General features: G+C 37.8%; 1 long non-coding RNA gene across 1 annotated transcript; it reads right to left on the reverse strand.

Annotated features, from left to right (window-relative positions):
* Positions 1-1,628: 1,628 nt before the first annotated feature.
* Positions 1,629-2,570, reverse strand: LOC110877296. Its single transcript, XR_002556930.2, has 2 exons — positions 2,131-2,570; positions 1,629-2,059 (listed from the first exon to the last, which is right to left on the reverse strand). It is a non-coding gene; the product is annotated as an uncharacterized LOC110877296 (long non-coding RNA).
* Positions 2,571-9,902: the final 7,332 nt, after the last annotated feature.

A 9,902-nucleotide genomic window follows, 5' to 3' on the forward strand; every position in this document is an offset into this window, starting at 1 on the left:
CACCACAGGGATCTCACTTCATAAAGATAAAGTCTTTTCACGAGCATAACTCAAGGGGGAGCTTATGTTAAGGGGGAGTTTGTCAACACACTTCCTACATGATACGGGTAGTTTGTTGATACACTCTCTGCTTTCAAGACGTGAAGACTTTGAAGATCCTCCGACATTGAAGACTTGAAAGGACATCAGAGTTTTGATAACTCGAAGACCAAAGACCGTCGAAGTTCAAGACGAGTCTACAACCATAGAAGATAAAGACAAAGCTACAGCCAAGGGGGAGTTTGTTGGTGCACTTGTGTCTGTACTTTGTCTGTATTCGGTCTGTATGTAAACGATGTCCTTGGTAGTCTGTAAGTTGACCAAGTCATCTATCCTCCTAGTTTGACTTGGTCAATAAGTTGAAAGATATCTGTCTGAATCGAAGGATAACCTCGAAGGATAATGTGGATCCTTCGAGGTGCTCGAAAGATATGCTTCGAATGATTAGACCTCGAAAGATGATCTTTCGAGGTCCCTGCTTATCCTTCGAAAGCATTGTATCCGAAAGATGATCCTTCGGACCATCTATCGAATCCTTCGAGAAGACCTGCTGTATATGGGTATATATACCCATGCAGTGTTGAGGACAGAAGATAGATGCACACAGATAGTCACACCGAGAGATAGAGAGTTGAGAGCATCCTGTCCGAAACACTCACACACTTAGAGAGTTTATAGAACATTTCTGTAAACATTGAGCTTGTAACCGAACCCTCATTGCATTAATACAAGTTGTGTTAATCGGTGAACTTGTGTGTTTGTTTCTCTACTTGCTACTAACTCGGTTTGCTTGCTAGCTTGGATTCCGCACTCGCTAGTAGGTTTGTATAACAAGGTTTAGGTTCGTAATCCTCCGCGAAAAGGGACCTACAGTTATCGGTGTCGTCGCCTATAGCACAATAGAAAATAGGCTGCACAAAAAGATTAGAGCTTTTCTGATCTACTACCTAATGAAGCAAAGAGCCTTTTTTCTGCCAAGATTAGATCCAGCGGACATTCTCAACAAACAAAGAAACGAACGCCAACGGTAAAGCTGTCCGATGGTGTCAATTTCAGCAGCTCTGGTTGGCCTCCACAATTGCCTGAATACCTTCCGATCTCCCAATCGCTAACGGTGAAGCAATAGGTCGTACCTTGGTGTTTGCGGATCTACACCAAAACGGGACATGCACAACATGTCAGGCTCGCCGGATCGCCGGAGTTCTGCTGGAACCCTAGGCGCTACCACCTTCATGGTTTGCCTCGTTTTGAGTCCATAATCACAATTAACCTTTGGTATCAACGACGCTCGTCGCTGCTGCAACAGGGGCAGATTCCCTTCATTGAACAAAAAGAAACAATGGCAGAACCGTAAATATGTTTGAAAACTTGGTCAATTGGTGTACTGTTCCTAAGGATCGAGTAAACCCCCGCGTTGCCCGGGGGGGGGGGAGTTAAACCTAGCTACAAGCATTTTTTCCTTTTTTGTGGGGTAGAACGGTGCTAAGTAGCAAGCAAACGACGACTAAATCAAGAAAAGCGAGGTTTCAAAGTAACTTATATTGTATATTTTTCTTTAGAAAATTGGGGCCAAAAGTTTCAAAGTTATATTTTTTACCAACCAACAGAGAATTGTATTAATCACAAAAATTATAACCCCATTAGTAAGCAGGTTAACAACTGGGACCACAAACACAAATGCAAACAACCAAAACACCCTAAAAAACAGATACCCATACAGTTGCATATCCCCCCAATTACAAACCTACACCAATTTTCATACAGAATGCCTCTAAGCTTAGACCTCATAGATATTGACCAAAATGATGTCTCATTTAAACCTTCGATCACCTTGACCACTGAAGAGGGTGATCTGAACACCTTCTCGTTTCTATGCATCCAAAGGTTCCAAGTTGTGCAAAAAAAATAGCATAGAGAACCTCCCTTTTAACACAAGAACCTCCCACATCTAGGATGAATTCCTGATGTTGTTGTAATGATAAAAAATTGGCAGGAATCAACATTTTGACCACATCAGCTCCTGCATTTCAGAACAGATAGCGGGTCAAAAGGGGGAAACCTTTTAGTACCTGTGAAACAGGTTGGGTTGACCTGCTTTGATGCCGGCAACCACCATCACCGCCGTCAACTACATAAACCCTAGTTTCTGCCGCAATAGTAGTACCACCAACGCCGCCTGATTGAGCAAATCTGAAAATGTAAAAGGATGATGGGCTTGGGTAGGAAACCCTAACCATTATTGAGTGGCCACAGTGAAAAACCCCCAAAAAGTAGAAGGCATGCGACGATCTAGGGTTCAGACGAACGTCATGCCCCAAAATCCATATGCTTTGCCACAACCGGGATTCCGATGAATGCCATAGGCACCCTTGGATCGACGAATAGTTCCGTTGATGACGATGGCGACGAAGACTTTCTGTTGCTCTCTCATTCTCTAGCCTCTCACTTGTCTCTAAAACACAATTGCCAAGAACATAAAAGAGAGCGACTGGCAGATGCAGGTTAATTAAACCGGGAGACCGGAAGTGTTCTTAAGATCTACGTGAATTGTATATATAGAATAATTAGTTGGTGCCCCGCCCGTATTGCGGGGCGATTACCGAATAATGAGCGAGTGTTAGTCAGCTCATTGACACGGAAAACAATTACATCAAGTCAACAAATTAAAACAAAACACTTTTATAGTTTTGATAATAAAAAAACTAAAACAATGGCAATCTTGTAATTTTTAACTGAGTGAAAGTTGTATTTTTTGACTGAGGTAAAATAGTAATTTGACAAAAGCTAAAGTAATGGCAGTACTGTAAATTTGAATGGTTTTGGGGCAGCAGAATTAACCTTTCTCAACCAGAACACTTCATGGTCTGGTCTACCTGCATTAATCTTCTCCATACCGCCGTTTTAGGGCCTGGTAACGACATCTGGTTATGGAAATCAAGTACAACATGTGAAGAGTTCAGCGTCAACTCTCTTAGAGCGGAGCTAGATCACATCAACGCTGTGCCAGAAGCGAAACTTCTCACTTGGTCGCATTAGATCCCTAAAAAAGTGAATTGTTTTCTGTGGCGTGTGGTGCAAGATGGTATTCCATCGAGAGAAGCACTATTGTCTCGAAGGATAGTGCTTCCCTCCTCTGCGTGCGTCTTCTGCAACGACTCGATTGAATCAACTGATCACGTATGGACTCTAATTTTTCAATGGCTGAAAGTTCCACTTCCGCGTTACATTCTAAGTGTAGTACAGTTACTCGAGCTAATCTCTTCACACAAAACTCACAAGACTATGAAGAGGGCAATTGGGGCGGTACTTGCTGCAACCTGCTGGCACTTATGGCGCAAAAGAAACGATTGCATCTTCAGACAAAAAACACCTTTGCTGAAACAACTAATAGGCGACAACATATTCTTGGGTAAAGTCTCGGGCCGGATACTCTCAATTAAACTGGGAGAAATGGAGAGGTTTTATTTTCTTAGATTTTCCCTCATAAGGGACTGTCTCCATCCTGTACTCTTGTTTTTCTTTTTTCCTGTACTGTAACTTCCTGAGCTCCTTGCTCAGTTTCTTTTATAAAATTCGCCTTTTTTCAAAAAAAAAATATTATATATATTCACGTGACTTTGATCAATTTCAAAAGATATGGAACAACTTATCCAAACCGAATTAAATGACCACAATTTTCAAACAAATTGATTACACTGTTTCACACGATATGAAGTATTTCGCGCGATATAAAACTTTTCAAACGATATGGAATAACTTTCAAGCGAAATGGAGATTTAATAATCAATCCGTATGAAATGAGTGTATGTTTCAAACGAAATGAACAATATTCAAAAGAAATGATGTATATTCAAGCGAAATGAATTGATTTCGCACGAAATGGTTGGTTTTGGTGCGAAATGGATTTATTTGACACGAAATGAATTCAAGTCATTTGAACTGATGCGAAATGAGATTCTCAGATCGTGCGAAATGGGTTTCTATTTCGTACGAAATAGATGATGACGTCACACTATTTCACACGATCGGTCATGATTTCTGACAATTTGACCAACTTTTAAGATGAATTAGGGTCTGATATGTTCAAGGATTGAATAAAATCAAGTTTTGTATGTAATATATGAAAATCAGTTCATTTTAACCGTAAATCTTGATTAATTTTGAAAAAATGTGAAAGAATGAGTAGAAGTCAGAATTTTCCAGTGAAAACAAGATAAATGGTAAGAACTCTTCCTCCTAAGCTCTGATACCACATGTAGGATCGTTGTACCACCTGAATGAGTCGTTCAGAAGAGTTCTCGGATCAAATCAAAAGGGAATTCAATGATATGATCTTCGTTCAACTTGTATTGCACTTGGGATCACTTTACTAGTCTCTTGTATTGATTTCACAACGTTTAGAAGGCTGGAGACACTCCAGCAGAGCTTCGCTACTCAAATCCACTGTTCTTTCCTTTTCTCTCGTCCCGCTCTTTGTTTTGTGATCTCAGACCCATGACACCAATAACAGCGCACAACAGGTCTTAATCAGGCAGCAACAACAACTTCGGATTCCGCCAAAGAATAGTAAATTCTGGCCATTAAACTCACGAAAACAACATCTTCATCACTCTTCCGGGTATGGTTCGATTAATTTGTTGTTTTCTTGTTTTATTTAGATTTTCAGGATAAATAAAATTGTTAAAAAATTTTGAAATTTTAGTTGTTTTGTCGTTTTTTGAAATTTTAGTTGGTTGATTTTGTTGTTTTAGTTAAAGTTTAGTGTGTTTAAATGGTTAGTTACTATAAATTAACAATTAAAAATAGGGCTTGATTTTCAAATTAAAAATTATGAGGTCTGGTGATGATTGTTTAAATGTTTAGTGTTAAAAAGTAGTTGTATATGTTATTTAGAGAAAGACTTGCATAGAAAAATAGTTCTAAATGATGTTTGGATAGATTTTAAAAAGTAAAAATCGTAAGGCGACATTTTATATATGTTTGTAACGACATCTGACGTGTTTTTATCATTATACAAATTTTAGCTTGATTTTCTTTTGTTTTACATGACCAAACCCGACCCGAACCGACCTAATACGACCCGATATGAACCGAATTCTTTTTCTATATTTATGGGCCTAAAATTTTTAAAACTATTCCAAAGCCACATGAATAAAATCATGGGTCCGCCACTTCTGAAAAAAACGTAATAATTACCAAAAACAAAATGTTCAGATATTTTCGTTTTAAATCATTTACAAAGAGAATTGCCTAAGGATAAAAAATAAAGTTTTTGGGTTTTAGTAGTTATTCCAGAGGCTTGTTCATAAAAAATAAACAACCAATGTTATTTATTTTATGTATAAAGTTGACTGTCTGCTAAAACATTGTTCGAGAGCCATATTATAATGTCATCATGCATGAGGTATCAATTGTTTAAAGAACGGTGTTCAAAAGTTCATTACTATACTCTCTTTTTTTGGGGGCTATGCATGTTTCCAATGGGCCGGGATTCATGGTCAAAAACCATACATGGTGTCGAAAGTTGAAACAGGAGTAAGACTGTCCGCAATGCAACAGGCTGCATTTACTACATGCATCTTAGTCATCACTGTCACATCAGCTTTTTACTCATTATTAACAAATGCACTCTCTCCTCTTTTTAACTCCAACCCATCCTTCCCACATGCACCCTCTCTCTTCCACATCACCATTTCTTTTTTTCCAACCCATTAGTTTTTAAAGGACCCACCTTCACCTTCTCTCTCCTGCATTTAGGTGCACTTCACTAAGTGCAAACCCCTTAAGTGCAAGTCCACCCCAATGCATCCTTCACAAGTGCACACGCCACGTCATTAAGTGCAACCCTTCAAAAGAAGCATTGGAGGCAGTCTAAGACATTGTTTTAGAGTTAATTGCCCAGATAGTTCTTGTGGTTTGCCATTTTTTCACGTTTAATTCTCATATTTTGAAAATAGCATGTTTACTCCCTATGGTTTAATAAATTGTTACTCGAATAGTCCCTACACCAGATGGGGGTTAACTTTTGGTGTTAAGTGGTGTGAAATGACCAAATTGTCCTTACTAATTGATATAATTAATATTCAATAATTTATGTGGGACCCACCAGACAAACTTCCTAAGGGTGAACGGTGTGGTGTTCGGTAAATGGGTAAATGGGTTTACCGATGTTTACCACGACCGCCAACCTGTTCACCGCATTCCTGTTACTGAATTGGTGGCCAAAATCGGTGAAGGTCCAACGAGTCGGGGAGAGGGAGGGAAGGGGAGAGAGAGATGGGTGTGTGGTGGGGTCCATGCCTTCTCAATCAATAACACATTTTTCCTCTTATTTTTTTTAAACAGTTTACCTAAACCCAATTAGATAAACCACTGCCAATGTTTTTCAGCATCAGGTAAACAAAATAGGTGAATTGACGTGTCACTGTTTGATTGGTTAAATGGGGAGTTTACCTATTCCAAATAGGTAACCACTCTCTACACCCTAAATTAGTTAGGTGATTGTTGGGTTATTTTGGTCTTACTAATTAGAAGAGAAAAGGCTTCACCTTGAAAAGAAACCGACAAACTTCTTGTAGATGTAACCAGAAGTTTATCAGCCGCTGACAACTCTCCACCACCACCACCACCGACATTGTTAGGTTTTAAGGTAAGATCCGGTCTGGTGGGTCGCCTCCGGTTGACAGAAAGCGACCGTTTTGCTACCGCAGTTGTCGGATTTCTTGAAATTAGAGAAGAGCCCTTGTAGAAGGTGTCACTATGCGTAATGAATTCGAATTCGAATTTGAAGTTGAAGTTGAAGGAGATATGTATCTTGAAGAAACTTGTCTTCATTTGGGTCTAACCGAACTTTTAGAGGTGATGACGTCATCATTTTTTTCAGTCGGCAACAATGAAGGTCGAATTGTATGGTTTCTAGTGGTTGTTTCAAAAACGGCAGCCACCGTCATCAAACAAGATACATATAAATGATACCCATATGAGATTATCAAGATCCCTTACATTGTCGATCTAAGCCATCAAAATATCAAGAAAAACCTATCCTTTTCCGAAAAGAACTTAATTTCCTGCAAGAAAAAGATCATGAACTACCATAATTATCTAAATCCGTAAATGGGTAGGCGAAATTCCTATCTTTCTTCATAAATATATGAAAATTTAAGTGCACAACCAGTATATGGTCATCTCTTAATCAAGCGTATCATACCGTTTTTGTTAATTTAAGTTAACCTGTCCAAGCCTACGACTTAAATATGACCCATTGACATTCTAACTGGTTATTATACCATTCATTCCAGACTAGAGCCTTCCGGTAGATTGCAACCAACCTTAGTTAATTGATTACGGATGTGTTATTTATAATTCTTGCATTATATGACGATTTTTAGCCAGGTAAATACTTTTAACCTATTTTCCCTAATCGGGCTTGGGATACAGTAAATTATTACCGCTTGGTCCGTTATGGGATCTTATGTCGGATTGTGACTGCAAAATCTTCAAAACCCGTTTTAATTTGTTTTGTCTAATAACATAAACATTGGGAGTTAACGCGACTGTGTCCTAGCTATCCTCGGCTCATTTAAGTTGTTAATGGCCACGAATAAGCACGGGGTGTAGGCATACACCTGACAGATGTTAATGCTATTATAAAATGTTTTTCTTAACCATATTGGGGATACCCCTTAGTGGGTTAAAGTGGCGTGTCGGTTAATCATATTAATCGGTTTCTACACCGGACCTCATATGTGTTGACAGGCATGTAAAATTGTATACAAGATCATTTTCAATTGTCCCAAGTTATTTATGAAAATCATGTGCCTTGTGCACTTAAAATGATGTTGAAATGTTTTCAAAACGAGTCGGTTATTTTTATTTACAGTGTAAACTGACGTATTTTCATAAGACTAACTTACAGGTTGCAAGGATACGTAATAGGCTGGAAGTTGCCTGGTAGGAATTTGCAACTCATTTGCATAAAGCCTAGTAGTCTGTTATTTCATTTTGTACATTTTCGATTCCTTTGTGGATCTTTTATTACAAGTTGTTTGTATAATTATTTTGAACATTCGGACGATTATGTTTGTAATAATATTTTAAATCCAAGACGTCCGCTGTGTTATTTGTGTATCTTGATATCAATCATTACGTACTCCCTAACCGGGCCCACTAGGCGATATTGGTGAAATGCCGGGGTGTGACATCATGTAAGATCTGCTAATGATAAAAGCCAAAACCCAAGGGAACCATCTTCCCTGCCTAATTGAATAACTTGAAGTACAATTTCAGTCCAGAACTTCCCCCCCCCCCCCCCCCTAAAGCTTCCCAAACAACTGTCCAAACTACTGATCAAACAAAGATGAAGACAAAGTACAAACTGTTGGATTGTCAAAGTGATGGGTCAACTAGTAAACTAAGTAAAATCTGGAGACTAGAAGGCCAAGTTAACAAGTCCAACAAAACTAGAATTGTTAAATTCCAAAAGTGTTGGAATCCTTCCAACAGTTTTGAGAATCCAGCTGTATTCTCCTTGTTAGCAGTAGTTTCGATGTAACAATATCTTTTCTAACTACTTTTGTCACCTGTTGGCAATTACACCATTTAATCAGTTCAAGGTGACAATAGGAGGCTACTATCTTTGCCACCGTGATCTCTTTATGATTTGCCCATCTTGACGAATGTAATTAATGCACAATGGTTATGTCTTCACTCTTCACAATAATGTCATCTATTTTCTTAAGTGTATAAGCTCGCTCGGGATACCTCCAATCTTTTTGGTTTTTATCGTGTAACATAACTTAATAGAACTCTTATTCAGGAATTGTTTTTATTCGGTAAGGTTAGTGGTCTGAGCATTTAAGGGTACCCGGATCGACCCGTATTTACCTGAAGTGACCCGAGACGGAATAAACAAATCAAAGTGGGGACCAAGGACTGGATGACTAAGACAAGACTAAAAAGTTAGGCCCTAATATCATTGAAGAAAATGATGATAAGATTATATCTCAATGAATAAGAGTAGTACTAAAACTGATCATCTTAATATTGTTGTTATTATCAGGGTAATAGTGATTCTTTATTCTTATTTCATAAAAATGATTATCCTGCAGTTTATTGTTGATACTGGTTAGTTTTAGTCATTGTTACCTTACCTGTCGTGTTTTGCTGTATTTTATTGCAGCATCTTTGCGTATATTTATATTAAAACGTTTGTATTCTAAAATAATTAGAACTACCACCCGCAGCAATGCGGCGGATGATTCATTAGTTATATATCATGTTAGATGAAAGGCAAATGTTTCTCACATGACCACGAGCATATGTGTAAAACCGAGAAAAAAATAACTAAGTTGATCTCTGACTCGCACGTTGCGACAGACCTATTAAACGGGAAAAATAGACGCGCTGCTACGGACATGTCAAACAGAAAAAAATAGATGAAAAACGTTGAACCCCACATGCACGTTGTGACGTGTTAACTCGAAAATTTAGAACGACACGTTAAATGGGGAACTTACGAAAGATGAAAAGTATAAGAGACTAAATTTGAAAGTTAAAAAGTGTTAGAGATTAAAGGGGTTAAATTTGAAAAGATGAAAAACTTTGGGTTGTAAGTAATAGAAATTAAAGGGGTTAAATTGCAAAAGATGAAAACTTTTGAATTAGAAGTGAAAAATTAAATTAATCAAAGGGGTTAACAACAAAGATTGAAATTTTAGACTTAAATTGTCAAAAATTTAAACTTTAAAGTTAAAAAAGAAATCAATTTCGCATTATCAAAATAAAAGAGATAAATAGATTTAATTAAATTGATGTTTAATATTATTATTATTATTATTATTATTATTATTATTATTATTATTATT

Source organism: Helianthus annuus, chromosome 9, assembly GCF_002127325.2.
Source record: "Helianthus annuus cultivar XRQ/B chromosome 9, HanXRQr2.0-SUNRISE, whole genome shotgun sequence".
Taxonomy (NCBI): domain Eukaryota; kingdom Viridiplantae; phylum Streptophyta; class Magnoliopsida; order Asterales; family Asteraceae; genus Helianthus; species Helianthus annuus.